This window comes from Canis lupus, chromosome 29, assembly GCF_048164855.1.
Source record: "Canis lupus baileyi chromosome 29, mCanLup2.hap1, whole genome shotgun sequence".
Classification (NCBI taxonomy): domain Eukaryota; kingdom Metazoa; phylum Chordata; class Mammalia; order Carnivora; family Canidae; genus Canis; species Canis lupus.
In genome coordinates, this window is record NC_132866.1 from 15,781,848 (window position 1) to 15,799,750 (window position 17,903).

General features: G+C 40.5%; 1 protein-coding gene across 5 annotated transcripts in view; it reads left to right on the forward strand.

Moving 5' to 3' along the window:
* The window catches only part of ABLIM1 (actin binding LIM protein 1), a 284,940-nt gene that overhangs the window by 62,893 nt on the left and 204,144 nt on the right, over positions 1-17,903 (forward strand). The gene's annotated exons all lie outside the window — the stretch shown is intronic.

Consider the following 17,903-nt stretch of genomic DNA (forward strand, 5'->3'; position numbering starts at 1 on the left):
TATCCCTGTTATTCAAGTCAGTCCTTGCTGATCTAACCACATTATTGAGAACTAGTTCATGTTTCATGGGGGCATAAGCCCAATAGCTTTTGTTTTCCGGCATTTCTGGGCATGTAAGTATACACTTTACACATTATTTCTACAAAGAGAATCCACAGATTTCCCCAGGGAATAAATATTGAGTACATTGACTCCTAAGTGGAGTCTAGCTCATTCTGGTGAGAAGGCATGCAAGTTTCATGTGAGAAACTGATTCTCCAGTAGAGGGTGATGGTGTACCATGCCCCCAGCCCACGTTTGGGAACCTTCTGAACTCTGCTCACATGAGTGAACTGATAAGCTATTTTAATTGAATGTCTTATTCTCACAGTGTTGAATGTAAACTAAGACCAAATTCAACATATAGAATATGTAAGGTGTAAAGCACAGACCAGGTACTTTGGAGGCGATTGTCATCTGCTTAGGCAGCTCTGAGGACAGTCTTCCTATGGTCTTTAAGAGCATGGGCTTGGGACACAAGGATCCACTGAAGGCAGTGGGCCCCGAGGGGAAGTTTCATCTTTCTCAGTTTTTGGTTTGTCATCTGTAGGATGAGTACAGTAATACCTACCACTTCGTCCACCATTACTAAAAACCTACATCTGTTGGGAAACACGCAACAAATGATCCCATGACATCAATGTGCTATAATTTAGGTTAGATAAACTGCTGTAGCAGCAGAAGGTAGAGTAATGAATTAGACTAGGAACTGAAGGGGAAGCTTCAAGGAAGAAGTGGTCTTTGAATTGATTGTCAAAAGTGAGTAAAATACTTTGGATCAGTAGGTAGAGAGTATGTCGGTGAGGAAGTTTATAAGGCATTTCGGGCTGAAGGTGCATATAATTTTATTTTGTTTATATCTAAGATTGTAAAACTCAAAGTATTTCGCGAAGGCTATTCCATGCATCATAACTATCAAGTTTTACTCAGCATAAATTATATGTGATAGAATTTCTCTTATTAGGGTTTACAAATGTCTGAATTAATTTATTTAGATACTCCTCGAGTTCATGTATTTAGTAATAGTATCAGATATAATTTCTGTTTAAAAAATTAACAAATGAAGTAATCTTTTAAATAAGATATTTAAATCACTTAAAAATGAATCATATGGAAACCTCAGAATGTCTAGTATTTTAATTGGTGAGGTTAATTTATTTATATGAACACTTCTAGCGATACTGAGTATGATGCCATTTTACTGTGTTTTTATTCTTTCTCGTATATTGTTCAATGTATAGTCATGACAGACCATGGGCTAAAGACAAGAAATATAGAAAACATTGGTGTTAAAATACAAGCAGATTTTTTTATCATTAAAATTTGTAATTCCACAAACTCTGTCCTCAGATTATTTACTAGACCTGTAAGTTTTACTCATCTAATTAAAATTCTCCTAATTGAAATATCTATGGTATTTCAAAAACCGATGCTTTAGAAAGGCAATGTATTAGTAATTGTGTACAATTTGTCTTTTTGATTACTAGTAATAAAGACTTCCCTCACAAACAGTGTGGTATTTAGAGAAAAAGCTTGAAAATAGAACACTGAAATTTTTTGCTTGCCATTCAAAAAGGAAGGATGCAAAGAACAGAAATCAGCCAGTTGAAATTTTAAAGCTAAAAAATATTAGAAGCCTAAATATCTGATCATGAATTGCTGTGACACGCAGTTAAAATTCAGTGTACATCCTTTACTCTGCATATGTTTCAAGATTTCAGTCATAAACATGACCAAAATAGTATAATGAACCTCATAGATCCATCATTCGGTTTCAACAGTCATTAATACTCTGCCATCCTTGCTTTATCTAAACTTCTGTTCCTTCTAGTGTTGTTTTTTAAAGGTGCAATTGATGGACATTGAAATGTACAAATCTTGGCTACATGATTTTTTTTAAGATTTTATTTTTTATGCATGAGAGACACAGAGAGAGAGAGAGAGGCAGAGACACAGGCAGAGAGAGGAGCAGGCTCGCTGCAGGGAGCTCGATGTGGGACTCGATCACCGGACTAGGGATCACGCCCTGAGCTGAAGGCAGATGTTCAACTGCTGAGCCACCCAGACGTCCCTTGGCTACACAACTTTTACAGATGGATACATCCCTGTAACCCATACTTGTATCACAATATTGAACAGTTCTGTATCCCCCAGATAGTCCCTGTGTTCCTTGTCAGTGAAGTCTGTAACCCCCAGACAACCACGGTTCTAATTAGCTTTGCCTGTTTTAGGATTTCACATAAATGGATTCATATATTACATACTCTTTTGTGTAGGGTTCAGGGTAAGGTCTGCATGGTTCATCAATGTTCCTACATATAGAGATAGTTCATTCCCTTTTTATTGCTGAGTAGTATTCCACTGTAAAGCTATACCACAATTTGTTTATCCATATACTTTTTTTTTTTTTATAATTTTTATTTATTTATGATAGTTACAGAGAGAGAGAGAGGCAGAGACACAGGCAGAGGGAGAAGCAGGCTCCATGCACCGGGAGCCCGATGTGGGATTCGATCCCGGGTCTCCAGGATCGCACCCTGAGCCAAAGGCAGGCGCCAAACCGCTGCGCCACCCAGGGATCCCTACTTTTGTTTTTTTATATTCTTTTCCGACATGTAACTGTCTTTATTAAGTAAGAAACTTCAAAAAAATCCTCACATAAAGCCTTGTAAATTAGTGACTTGTTTACTCATAGTTTCTTCTTTTTTTTTAATAATAAATTTATTTTTTATTGGTGTTCAATTTGCCATCATACAGAATAACACCCAGTGCTCATCCCGTCAAGTACCCCCCCCTCAGTGCCCGTCACCCATTCACCCCCACCCCACACCCTCCTCCCCTTCCACCACCCCTAGTTCATTTCCCAGAGTTAGAAGTCTTCATGTTCTGTCTCCCTTTCTGACATTTCCCACCCATTTCTTCTCCCTTCCCTTATATTCCCTTTCACTATTATTTATATTCCCCAAATGAATGAGAACATATAATGTTTGTCCTTCTCCGATTGACTCATTTCACTCAGCATAATACCCTACAGTTCCATCCACGTTGAAGCAAATGGTGGGTATTTGTCATTTCTAATGGCTGAGGAATATTCCATTGTATACATAAACCACATCTTCTGTATCCATTCATCTTTCGATGGACACCGAGGCTCCTAACACAGTTTGGCTATTGTGGACATTGCTGCTAGAAACATCGGGGTGCAGGTGTCCCGGCGTTTCATTGCATCTGCATCTTTGGGGTAAATCCCCAACAGTGCAATTGCTGGGTCGTAGGGCAGGTCTATTTTTAACTCTTTGAGGAACCTCCCCAGTTTTCCAGAGTGGCTGCAGCAGTTCACATTCCCAACAGTGTAAGAGGGTTCCCTTTTCTCCGCATCCTCTCCAACATTTGTGGTTTCCTGCCTTGTTAATTTTCCCCATTCTCACTGGTGTGAGGGGGCATCTCATTGTGGTTTTGATTTGTATTTCCCTGATGGCAAGTGATGCAGAGCATTTTCTCCTGTGCATGTTGGCCATGTCTATGTCTTCCTCTGTGAGATTTCTGTTCATGTCTTTTGCCCATGTCATGATTGGATTGTTTGTTTCTTTGGTGTTGAGCTTAAGAAGTTCTTTATAGATCTTGGAAACTAGCCCTTTATCTGATATGTCATTTGCAAATATCTTCTCCCATTCTGTAGCTTGTCTTTTAGTTTTGTTGACTGTACCCTTTGCTGTGCAAAAGCTTCTTATCTTGATGAAGTCCCAGTAGTTCATTTTTGCTTTTGTTTCTTTTGCCTTTGTGGATGTATCTTGCAAGAAGTTACTGTGGCCGAGTTCAGAAAGGGTGTTGCCTGTGTTCTCCTCTAGGATTTTGATGGAATCTTGTCTCACATTTAGATCTTTCATCCATTTTGAGTTTATCTTTGTGTATGGTGAAAGAGAGTGGTCTAGTTTCATTCTTCTGCATGTTATCCATATACTTTTAATGGAGATTTGACTTGTTTATAATTTTTTTGCTAATATGAATAAAGCTGCTATGAACATTCTCAAAAAATTCTTTTTGTGGTTTGTATTTTCATTTCTTTTAGGTAACGATCCAGATGTGGAATTGCTGGGTCAAAGGATAGGTGTAATTTAATGTTATAAGAAAATTCCAAACCTTTTTTTCAAGATTATTTCATCATGTTATATTCTCACTAGCAATGTATAAGAGTTCTGGTTGCTTTACATCCTCACTTAACACTTAGTATTTTCATTTGGTATAGTAGCATCATATTGTGATTTCAATTTGTATGTCCTTGGTGGCTAATTAGCCCATTATTTGGGAACTTTTTCATGTGCTTAGTGGTCATTTGCTTGTCTATCTTTTGAAGTGCTGGTTCGGCTCTTTCTAATTATGTTGTTTGTATTATTGCATTGTAGGATTTTTTTTAATGTATTCTGAGTAGAAGTTCTTTGTCCACTTTTTGCTTTACAAAATTTTTTCCCAGTAGCCTGATGTTTGCCTCTTTCTTTTCCTTTTTTTTTTTTTTAAAGATTTTATTTATTTATTTGAGAAAGAGTGGGAGCAAGAGAGTGCGCTAGAGCAGGAAGGAGGGGCAAAGGGGGAGGAAGAAGCAGGTGATCCGCTGAGCTAAGCAAGGGGCTGGATTCAGGCGGACCCCAGGGTCCCGGGATCATGATCTGTGCCAAAGGCAGATGCTTAACTGACTGGGCCACTCAGGCGCCCTGCTCTTTCTTTTCTTAGTAGTGTCTTTATCAGCTTTTATGGTTTGTGTTTTTTGTATCTTATCTGATAAATCTTTGCTAACCCCAGGTTACAAAGGTATTCTATGTTTTCTTCTAAAAGTTCTACGCATTTAGATTTTAAGTTTACACATATGATCCATGTCAGAATAATTTTTGTGTAGACTGCCGTGAGGTGGGGATTGAGGCTCATTTTTTCTCCCACATGTATATCCAGTTGTTTTAACATCATTTATTGAAAAGATTCCTTTCCTCATTTAGTTGCATTGCGGCCTTTGTAAAAAGTCAATTGAACATATAATATGCAATGAAATAATTGCTTATACATTTAGAAATGTACTAGGGTGTCACTTATATATGGAATAAAAAAAATAATAAAATTCATTGAAACAATGTATTGGTAGTTCCCCAGAGGTGGGAGAAATAGGAAGAGACTGGTAAAAGGGCACAAATTTTCAGTTATAAGATAAATAAGTTCTGAGAATTTAAAGTATAATGAGGTGACTGTAGTTGGTAATACTGTATTGTATAATTGAAATTTGGTTAGAGAGTAAATCTCAAGTGTTCTCACTGAAACAGAAAAGATAACTATGTGATGTATGAATTAACTGAGGATGGGAATCTTTTGTACACCAAATCATCACATTGTACACTTTAAAAGCCTTACAATTTTATTTGTCAATGATATCTCAATAAATCTGGAAAAAGGAAAGAAGTAGATTAGCTTGGTAGAATTAAGAATATAATCAATTAAATAACTTTTCTGCTTGATTCTGTCTTGGAACTGGACAGCACTTTGCAACACTTTAATATGATATCACCACTGTATTGACACTGATTGAGCCAAGACACAGAGCAGTTCCACCACCCAAAAGATCCCTATGTTTGCTCTTTTATAACAGATAAAACTGTCTTTGAAAAGTTTATTTTTTTCTTTTGGTTTTCTTTTTTCTTTTGGTTTCTTTTCTTTTTCTTTTATTTTTTTTCTTTTTTCTGTAATTCTAAATAATATTCTGAGTATTACTTGTACTTTTTTCAACACTGTTAACTACCTTTAACACTCATGTCCAGAGTTTCATTAGTTTTAAATCTATGATTGGTTGTCTTTTAAGCTCTAAATGATATACTGTTTTTCATCTGACTTTAAATACGACTCTCCATGATGCCTTCTCATTGCTCTTGGCTGTACATCACTTTCACATGGTCAAGGTTAAAATATTTGAAATCTTCTAATTTTTATGCTTTTATATTTACTATAAGCTGATTTTTAGCTCTGAAAACCAGCAGAAAGCATTTATAATATTGAAAATATGTAAACATTTTTAACTGCAGAAGTGATACATGATTGCATCTAGAGGGAAGGAATTAGGATTTTGTGCAACGAAGTCTGTTTTACTCTAAGGGAATGTTCTGGCGTTTATCAAAGCATCATCACCAAAATGCCCTTTTCCAAAATCTTTTTCTTTTCTCAAAATTATGTTATTTTTTAGTTTGCTTCACATTTGGACCGTGATTTTCTTATACAAATTTTTAAGTTATATAAAGCTTCTAATTTTTTTCCTAAGCAAAATGTATGTATCAATAGCATCACCAAGATCTTCCATCCTCTTAATCATACTAACTTGTTGAATGAAATATATTTTCTTGAAGATGTTTTCTTGGAACCTTCTGACCATGTTCTAATTTGGACTCACTGGATTCTAGATCTGTGGCGTAACTGCCATTATGGGATTCTCTACCCTACCACCACCCCCCGCATTTGATTCTTAAACTAATTCTAAATTTTTTTGGAGTCAGTAACTTTATGTTTGAGGATTAATTTTTCCTTCTCTTTTTAATTTTTTTTTCATTTAATTAGACTCCACACCCAGTGTGGAGCCCAGCGTGGGGCTCGAACTCACAACTCTGAGATCAAGACCTGAGCTGAGATCAAGAGTAGGAGGCTTAAGTGACTGAGCCACCCAGATGCCCCTAATTTTTCCTTCTGTATGAGTTAATCTTCAAGTAACTTTTTTTCAGTAGGGTGCATGAGAGGTAAATCGAATCCTTGTATGTCTGAAAAATGCCCTATTTTGCCCACATACTTGATGGGCCTGGTATAGATATCCAGATTCAAAGCTGTGTTTTCCTTAAAACTCAAAAGGCTTTGTTTTACTATCTTCTGACATCCCGAGGGTCTGCCAAGTCTGGTCGTGGATAGAATTCTTTTCCTTTCTTGGGAGCCTGATTTGGTCTCTGATAGATACTCTTGATCTCTTTGTAGATCTTCTCTGTATTTTCAGAGTTTTGAAATTCCACCAGGACACGTCTTGCTGTTTGTCTTTTGTCTCCTTCTTATTTGGCACCTGGCTTGGCCGTTCCATATAAAGATCAGTTTCTTAACATATGGAGAACTTTCTGTTATTATTTACTCCCTTCTACTTTGTTCTCTCTTGTTGAGACTCCTATTAAAATGGATGCTAGACATCCTCCACCTCTCTTAATTCTTCTTTCATATTTTCAATGTCTTTTATATTTTACTCTACCTTGTTGGAGATCTTGACATTTTTTCTAGCCTGTTGAATTTCTTTTATTTTCATAATGATTTTTATTTATTTATTTTAAGTAGGCTCCATCCCCAGCATGGAGACTAATGGGGATGGGGGCTTGAACTCATGACCCTGAGATCAAGGCCTGAGTTGACATCAAGAGTTGGACGTTTAATTGATTGAGCCACCCAGGCACCCCTAATAATAATTTTTAATTTCCCAAAACTCTATTTTTCTCAGGCTCCTTTAATTTTTTTTGCCATTTTTATTTCATGGGTACAGTGTGTTCTCAGATACCTTAAAGGATATGAATTGAACTTGAGCTTGTGTTTAGGGCCTCTTCTGTTGCATGAGTTACATGTTTTCTCTAGAATCCTATGTTTCTATTTTCATCTTGGTCCCACTTTGTGCTGGTTGTTTTCTGGAAATATCTTGTAATTCTTAGTTGTTTCTTCATCTATGTAAATGAACTAAAAAGGAGATTTCTATTTGGGGGATTGATTTTTTCTTTTGTTTCCTTGCTGGTGTTAATTTTCCACTATAGTAGTGTTGGTCTGCATGTATAAGAGGTCTCTAAAGCATAATCTTTAATATATTTAATATATTTATCCAAAATAATTTTTACCTTTTAGCACTTACACCCCCCAAAATGGCAAAATAAACTTTTAAAAGCCTCAGGGAAATTATAGAACTTTATATTAATATGACTAGGTTTGGGGAAGCAAGTTTAAACATTGATGATGTAAAGAATAGCCGAATTACTAAAATTGAAATTTATGGCAGTCTAAATTAGAGGTTTATTAGATTGAATGATGCATGTGGGTTTTCTCTTTCATCGTTTAAGTGCCACTTTCATGTTCATCTTGCACTATTCCTATGATGACATCATGGTTTAGGCGTCCACGAACGCATAATGTCCATAATGCCAATCGTTGTTAGAAGCCATCTGTACAACACTGTGTGAAGCCAGAACCTCCTGCCACACTTGCACTGTGTTGGGTTTCCTCCCTCCTACTTGCTGACGTTTGCTGGTGCTGCCTCTCAGGCTGAGTGGGCCAGCCTGGGGCTGCTCTTGCCTCCTGGCTGTCCTACCATAGCAAACAGCTGTCTGGGAGGCCAGGGCCAGCTCCCCAGGACTCATCCATCCCACACTCAGGAGCATTTACCGCAGGGCACGAGAGGCCTTAAGGGCTGCCAGATTCCAGCATTTCATTCCAGTTCATACTTTTTAGCAACTGCTCATCTCTAACTCAGACTATTTTACAAGTGGCACTTAGATTTTTCAAAAACCCACCTCTGAGTGACCTTACATAAGCACATGACAAGTGGGGGTGGGGAAGAAGAGAGGCTATGTTGATAAAAAGGGAGGCCGAGAATTATTTGTCTCTGACAGCATAGACCAGAAAAGCTAAGGTCTGATCTGGAATCCTGTTCTTTTCCTTCCTCCTCCAGGTTGCTGTGAGTCGAGGGCCTGAAAGATTCAGATTCTTAGAAACTCTTGTTCTTACTGAAGCAGGACTGGATGAGTTGGCCTCAGCCTAGCACTAGGACTTGGTGATGATGGATGACAAGATCCAGTTAGCGTGCATTATAAGCTGAATTGTGTCCTCCCAGAATTCACATGTTGAAGCCCCTATCTCCCAGTCCCTCAGAATGTGACTGTTTTTGGAAATTAGGCCTTTAATTTAGAGAGATAATTAAGTTAACATGGGGTCATTAGGGTGGGCCCTAATCTCATGTGACTGGTGTCCTTACAAGAAGCACACAAAGGAAGATATTTGGACACAGAGGAAGAGGTAGCAGACACATGTACGCACAGAGGGACGACCATATGAGGACAGAGTGAGAAGGTGGGCATTTGCTAGCCAAGGAGAGACGCCTCTGGAGCCAAACCCAGTGGACACCTTGATCTTGGACTTCCGGCCTCCAGAACTGAGAGAAGATACATTTCTGTTGCTTAAGTATCCCCATTTGTGGTATTTTGTTGTGACAGCCCTCACAAACTAATAGAGTCCAAAGTCAGCAAATTCTGTTTTTTTCCCTGCTGCCCTCAGGGATGAGGATGGAAGGCATTCTCTGGGGCCTGGGCAAGCAGCCCCAACCTCTTGATCCTAAAACCTGCATCTTTGACTTTACGATGATGGTGCTATCAAGGAAAGATTGTGACTAATCTTGCTGAACTCTTTGGTATCAAACATGGATAGAGATGTAGCGAGGGAAGTCAGAGAGACTGTCACTGGGGGAATTTCCCAGGTGTGCGAGGATGATTGTGTGGGACGTTAGCTGTGATATGCTGATGAGGACCAGTTGCCACAAGTGATGGCAATAAAAATCTGGATGTTCTAGTTTGCCAAAGAATCTGACACACCAGTCAGCTCTTGACCACTGAGATAAAAATGTGAAGTCCCTTGATTTGGTTGTGCAAAACTTCATGAATGGAAAATGTCTTTTTCACTTTATATGGGGTTTTCCTCCCCATCTCTTCCTTGCTGTTGCATTATCATTGGCATTTCTTTGGTGGGGGTTCTGAGGGAGAGAGAGAAAACCTCAAGCAGGCTCTACACCCAGTGCAGAGCCCAACACAGGCTCGATCTCATGACCCTGAGATCACGACATGAGCCAAAACCAAGAGTCGGATGCTTAACTGACTGAGCCACCCAGGCACCCCTATCTCTGGCATTTCTGGCAGCAGAATTCTTTAATTTGAAAAACTTGAACCCTAACAGCCTGACTTCTGACCTGAGTCTTAGGTGGTTGATTCTATACAGTTTTTTCACCCTGTGGACTCAGTTTTCCTTACATACAAAGGGAGATAATCACTGCTCCCCATTCCACAGAGATATGACTTGGATGTCATAGGCATATACTTTATAGTAAGAGCTGACTTCAGAAAGGCCCTTTTGCATTAAGAAAGTGATGTTGCCTCCCTGAGCTCAGTTCCCTCCTCTGTAAGATGGGGAGAGTAACCCCTACTTGAAAGGGTTTTGCGAGTACATGAGAACATCTGGAAAGCTCGTTGCACTAATCTGCAATAATCCTCGCATACTTTAAGAGCTCAATGAATGTGAGCCATTGGCGGATGATCATGATGATGACGCTTTCAAATCATTGACATTACTAACAAGAGGTGACTTTGTGGCTTTGGATGCCCTCCTGAACTATTATTCTGTCCCATAAAAGGAGCATCCACCTTAAGACTCAGGTTAGTGAAACGATGTAACATGAGGGCTGCTGCTGGAAAGGGCAGTAGAATTTAGGATAACGTGTGGAGATGTAACTGTAGAATGAGGTCTTACTCCTTTCACTTACAAACAGGGAAATCTCGGTATATGCCATAAAGCAGCCTTCTCCAGCTTTTATGGGCTGGGAAATTGCCTGGAGACCTTGTTTAAAGGCAGATTCTGATTTGGTTGGTGAGAGCTGGGGTGGGCCCAGAGGCTCTGCAGTTCTAACAAATTCCCGGCGATGGCGATACTATTGCTCCAGGGGGCTTGGAGCAGCATGACCCTAGATTAGACAGTGAGGCTGACAAGGATCCCAACTTGTAAATTCCACTATTATTAACCAATGGTTATTTTCTATTGATTTACATTAAACTTCAGAACAATTTCGTTTTGTTCTCATTTTTTTTTTAAATTTCTTTTAAGATTTTATTTATTTATTTGAGAGAGAAAGAGAAATCATGAGCAGGGATGGAGAGGGGCAGATGGAGAGGGAGAGAGAGAAGCAGACTCCCTGCTGAGCAGGGAGCTTGACATAGGGTTTGATCCTAAGACCCTGAGATCTTGACCTGAGCCAAGGGCAGATGCCCAACCAACAGAGCCACCCTGCCACCCCTCATTTCTCATTTTAAATTGCTGGGGCTCTTGCTACTTTCTGGCCCCTGGTCTTTGTCTAGTACTTAATTTTTTTTTTAATAAGAAGAATAACTATGATAACTAGTATTTATATAGAGGTTACTATGTACCAGGAACTATTTCCTTAAATTCTCACAACACCCCAAAAAGTAGGCGCTATAATTATCCCTATTTTACACGCGAGAAAACCGAGACACATATAGCTTGCTCAGACCACTCACCTGGTGGATGGCAACCAGAATCATCTTAGGAGTTTATTTAAAGGAACCTCATGTCGAGCAGCCCGGGTGGCTCAGCGGTTTAGCGCCACCTTCAGCCCAGGCCTGATCCTGGAGACCCAGGATCGAGTCCCACGTCAGTCTCCCTGCATGGAGCCTGCTTCTCCCTCTGCCTGTGTCTCTGCCCACCCCCCCCCCTCGTCTCTCATGAATAAATAAAAATCTTAAAAAATAAGTAAATAAAGGAACCTCATGTCAACCAGAGCCCCCAGGGATAGCTGGAATAGTTCACTTTAATTTACTAGTTTTTGTTCCTCCCACTTTGGTTTCATCATGTTTTACAAAATGAAGCACCCATCCTCCTGGAACCAGCGACTGTGGTGTTTGTCCGGAATGCAATCCCAGACTAACCGCAGAGCCTTGGAATTGTGGAAGGCGTGGGACAAGACCCCACACCGTAAGCTTGGCTGTGGTTTGCTAAGTAACAAAACTTTGAGAATGACGATCACAGCAAGCAGGACATACCTTGCTCCCATCCTAATTTGAGTGTAAACTCAACTTTTATCAACCAAATATTATTTTCTATTAATTTACATAAAACTTCAGAAGGTTTCATTTTTCACCTCCCATCAGCAGGACTCTTGCTCCTGTCCTGCACCTATCTAGTACTCTAGAAAAAGCTAAAATCAGAATAAGGATAAAGATAAGGATAAGAACAAGAACAAGACCACCACCACAACTGCAAGCCTGTGCCGCAGGGCTGTGGGCAGTTCTAGTAGGACTTGCAGCAGGTAGACCTGAGGGTGTTCATGGACAAGGACTAGGACCTGTTTATTGGGGGCTGTGGACTTGGCAGTTTGGGGAAAGTGCTTGCACTGGAGCATGCTACTCAGAACCCCTGGCTGGTGTAACCCTGCCTTGACTGCACATTCACCTGGCTTTCCTTTCCTTTTCCTTTCTAAAATGAAAATATTGGACAGGATGGGCATTTTTTCAAAGAGTATGTTTTGTTTTTAGCTATGGAACCCTTTCTTCAAATAAAGGCTCATCTGGAAGCTTAGAAAATGAAGTAGATGAGCCACAGTTTCTTTGGTGGAAGTTGGGGTGGAACCCAGAATCAACCCTTCACCCCCAACCCCTCACCAATCCCTGAAAGCCTGATTATTCTGTATATGAGCTCCAAAACATCCAGACTAGATGATCTAAAGACACACACCACTACCTCCAGCTTCCATACTCCCTGTCTGTGTGCTCAAAGGAATGTGCATATCTAAAGGCTTCTGTTTGCAAGAGGTGTTTGACTGCTAAAGGCAACTTTGTCCTTGACCCTAGAGGTTGTTTTTTAGGAAGCTTAAAAACATTTAGCAAAACATCCTCAGGGTTGACTTATTTTGAAAGGCTTAATGCATATTGTTTTTGTCGTATCATTAAAATCCCTTAAACTAGACTTATTCTCTTGAATTTTGAAGAGTAGGAAGATTTTTGTTTTGATTTTTGATTAGATTCATAAAATTGTGATACACATAGTTACAAACTAGTCCAGCTCCCTTTGGATCATCAAATGAAAGTTGAAAGCAGGCAGAGACAAACCATTAAGATTTTCAAAAGTCATTGAGAACATCTTTGGAATAATGAGTTTGCATGTGACCAAGAGTAAATGGTTGCTTGCAGTAGAGACTAAATATGATTGTTTTATGGTCAGCAAACTGTTAACTAGGCAGGGTCATACAGAATGTTAAATTTAAAGTCCCCCAAAGTGAGCTGGGAGGTTGAATCAGAGTCAGTGGTTTGAGGGAACATTCTCATCCTCATTGAAATGTGCCATATTTTCTTTTCCCACTAACTCTGAATGCAGCTCCCAAAAAAGTTGTGGACCAGCTTGGGAGTGGTACCCACAGCAAAAGGTATAGGTGACCTAGAACGATGTAGTAACATTGCCAGGGCAGGTATGTATCTTCTGGATGTTAATTCTGTTTCCTACCCTCCAAAAACCAAAATTCCATACAAAATGCAGCCCTCTGTGTATAATACAGTCAAATATCCTCCATCATTCTCTAGGGGTGAAGCTAGGAGTGGAATACTTTGCAGTTGCCACAGTCATCTATCACTGTAAGCCAAACGGTAATTAATGTAGAAATTATAAAAATTCAGACTCTAGTAAGTCATTATGATTTAACCTAACATTTGATCCTCTTACAATGAAAGTGAGGTAGGACCTCCGCATTCTGCAGTAATTTTCTTCCTTGTAGACCTTATCCTCACCACTTTTTCAAAAGCATGGAAAGATTGGAATCCCCCAGTCCCTACAGCTTATTTGTGTCAAATGAGTCACTGAAGAGAAATGCCTGTTATTTTTGCAGGGAATACAGAATGCCTTTAATCCCCTGTAGTCCAGCTAAGGCAGGTGAGAGCAAAAGTCTAGGCAGATGAGTGGATAAGGGGGCGAGGAGCTAATAAGTCCACTGTCGTCAACTCCTTAGTTATGGTGGTGGTGGGGAGGGTGATGGAGGTGGTTTCTGATGGCAACCACTAAGTACATTGTTTCTGCTTCTTCCCCCTTTGCAGTAACTTTTTTTTTTTTTAAAAGATTTTATTCATTTATTCATGAGAAATAGACAGAGAGGCAGAGACACAGGCAGAGGGAGAAGCAGGCTCCATGCAGGGAGCTAGACGTGGGACTCAATCCTGGGGGGATCGAGGATCATGCCCTGGGCTGAAGGCGGCGCTAAACCGCTGAGCTACCCAGGCTGCCCTCTTTGCAGTAACCCATGCACTGCTAAACTCATGCTTTGCATCAACTCATCATAATTTCAGATGTGGAGATGGCTTTGGCATTTTCTCTGATATAATCATTCTCCCTGAGCTGTTTTAATGTCTTGAGGAAGTTTCAGCATCTTGGGTATGGCCTCCGATCCTGATTGCTTGGGCCCAAGCCACAGCTGTATCTCTCGCAGGGGGTGTGACCTTGGACAATTTCTTGCACTTCTCTCTACTTCAGTTGCTTCATCTTTAAGGTGGAGATCATGATGGTGCTTGCCTCAGAGGGTTATAAGAAATCATTGAGGGGATCTTTGTTCAATGCCTGTAGAGAGAGAGTTCTCAGTAAATGTGAGCTATGAATAGTGATGAGGCTATTCTATTTGCAGTTTACGAAGCGGACAGACATGACCATATGTAAGAAGCATTGATATTAACTTAGTAAAGTCCATAAAATTTCATTTCTGGTCATAAAAATAATCACATGGGATCCACCTGGAAAGCATAAGCAGAACGTAGGTCCGATAGCACAGAGATACTTGTGCACTATAAAGACCCTTTCCAGATTCAGCCACCATCAAGAGTGCTTTGTGTTTAAGAGGTTGGTGAACTACAAGTTCATTCAGTTCTTAAAGTTGATCCTTCCAATGGAGTCACAGAGCTGAGCTTGGACTGGTGCCAACCATCTGGGCTTATAAGGGAGTATCATTGGATCACAAGTTCAAGGGGAATGACAAATGAGTTCTTGATTTTTTTTCCTGTACCTTTCTAGTTAGGGTCTAGAAGGGTCTTCTTCCTTATTGAATATGACCTTTTAAGAAATGTAGTTTTCATCTTTCCCAAGGGAATCATTTTTCTTATGGAATTCAGTTTGCTTTAGGTTTCTTTCTCTTCTGCTGAGTTTGAAAGGTGAGGCCAGGGCCCCGTGCATGTTTTGTTATTGACCTCTGCTATTTTTCTCTCAGCTCTGTCATAAATCTCATGATCCTCGTCTCCTAGGCCAGCTCTTTTAACATGATCTGTTGTAAGACGTGCTGTTTGCCGAAGAACATGCAGCATCTCTGTTACCAGGGTGTGGTAGCATCACTGGGGCCCATACCTTCCGCGCACACAGAGCCAGGCACCGTGGCCCCTCAAAACCCCCCCACAGCAGAACCAAACGTTGCCAGGCGGAGTTGACCTGCTTCTGCATTCTGTGCAGCCTTGGGCAGGTTCCTAAATTCCTCTGGCTTTAAGGTTTTTCATCTCTGACGCTATGAGGTGAATGATCTCAAAAATCCCATCTCGCGATCTCCTTCCCCTAAGCAGAGTTTTCCAAACTCTGTTCTGTGCTAAGTTATTATTTGTGCTGGGGTTAGGGTTCTCTGGCCAAATACATTTAGGAGATGCTTCTTATCTTTTACCTCGTCTCTTACAGAGTTACATGGCATCCATGCATATGGATGAGAAGTCTCTGAGAAGTCCATGGTTAAGAAACCTAACAACGCTTAATCAAGCATTTCTCAAATATAGGTACCCAGGCAAATTAAAACGTTTTTATTCATTAATTTTGCTGACTGATGATTGCTTTCCTGGGAAGAGTTCCGAGGGGTTTTGAGGGAGAGGCTCATGCTCCAGGTTCCTAGATGATTGAGTTATGTAAGGCAAAGTACGCACAGCAGTAGCTCTGATTTTTCTTTCTTTTCGAAAGAAAAAGAGCATGCACATGAGAGGTGATAGAAAGAGCAGAGAGAAACAGGGGGAGAGAGAATCTTAAGCAGTTTCCATGTCCTGTGCAAAGCTGACTTGGGGCTGGATCTCACAACCCTGAGATCATGACCTGAGCTGAAATCAGGAGTTGGATACTTAACCAGCTGAGCCACCCAGGCGTCCCAGTATCGCTGATCTTTAAATGACTTTGCAGAAGTACCATTGCCATGTCATTAGAATATGGTTATACATTTTAAACAATTTTTGAGCAATTGGTTTGCGAAGTCTAATAAATCACCAAAGTATTTGTACTTCAACTAACAGAAGTCAAATCTGGCGGGGGAGGGGGAGTGCGGAGGGCGGGTCATGGTTTGGAAGGAGCTACATTATTGGCTAACTGTTCACAAAGTCAAAGTTTCAATATTGGCTTGCCCTTCCACCTCCACAGTGCTGCCTTATGAAAGACAAGGAACCCATGCAAGTTACTCTTCATTAGAGTCCTGGGTTAGCTCCAGGAAATAGTGGCAGCATGACATGTGGTTTCTTCCTCCCCCTTTCACATAAAATCCAGTAGGAATCATAATCTGAGATTTCAAGGGAGTAGGAAAAAACTGGCTTCCATTACATTTGAAATGATGCTAATGGGAATTTAAAAAAAAAATGCAGTTGTGAAAGATTTCTGTTCTATCATTTGGTAAGACTTCCGAGCCACTAACCAAAAAACATGAAAGCATGAAATCACTGTCATGAGAATGTTAGGCATTAGGCATAATCAGAAGATTTCAATCAATGTGACTGGCATCTTGGCAGCAGCTGACATAAGACAGCTCTGCAGATGCCAAGCATTTTATCAACGAGTAGTCCAGTTGTGCTCCATTGTCTGGCGCCTGGTGCTTCTGCCAAGTCAGGAGGACGTTATCGGAGGCACGAAGTTCCAGGCAGTGGCCTGGACTAGGAGGCCGGCGGATGGGGTAATCCAGGCCTATGGCTATCCCCAGAGCCAATCCAAAACAAAATAAGCCATCTAGACGAGGAAGAGAGTAAGCTGGGGACGTACAATTAATCGAACTTGATATTGAAACAATGTGATTGTGTGGTCTTTCCTTCCAGTGGGCAGATTATGGGCTTTATATTAAATTAATATCTCAGAATGGCTGCTCGTGCTTGTGTCTTTATTACAGGAATTTAATGATTTACCCTCACACTTAAAACAATTATGGCAGTTTCCTTCCACCTCTTCAGCCAGTAAATGTATCTGAGGCTGGGGATATTTGTCCTAAGTGTCTTTTCCCATTTAAACTCTATCTTCATAGTGTTTCCAGTTTGTAAAAGCCCTGGTGTTCAAAAATAACCAGGAGAAACGCTGGACTGTGGGTGGCGGGTAATCCAACCCAGCATCAGGGCATTCCTGACTAAAGGGAAAAAAATGCCTCTTTCCTGAGCCTTTCCGGATGAGGTCATTGTTTTCAGACAGCCTGTACCTAATATAAACGGACTCAAAGTCCACAGCTTGCCTCAGACCAATGTTTTGTCAGGGAAGAACGTCCAAAGCCACGAGGAATAGGCTGATAGTAAAAGGAACCTCTTCAAGTTATAGTATTTTTGTTAAATCCTTGTATTAAAAAAAGTAGTAAGAGCCCATCTGGTGAGGCGATAACTCATTAAGTGAAAAAAGAAGGCAGAAGGCTTGGGAAGATCAATCTTCTTCCTTCTTCCTCCTCCTCCTCCTCCTCCTCCTCCTCCTCCTCCTCCTTCTTCTTCTTCTTCTTCTTCTTCTAATTCTTCTTCTTCTTCTTCCTCCTCCTCCTCCTCCTCCTCCTCCTCCTCCCTCCTTCTCCTCCTCCTCCTCCTCCTCCTCTTCCTTCTTCTTCTTCTTCTTCTTCTTCTCCTCCTCCTCCTCCTCCTCCTCCTCCTCCTCCTCCTCCTCCTCCTCCTCCTCCTTCTTCTTCTTCTTCTTCTTCTTCTTCTTCTTCTTCTTCTTCTTCTTCGCCACATGTGTTTGAGTTATTGTGAAATGACAGTGACCAAACTCTGGATTCTGGATTGTGCAGAGTGGAGGAAAATCCGAGGAACATTCTGGGCATGTTT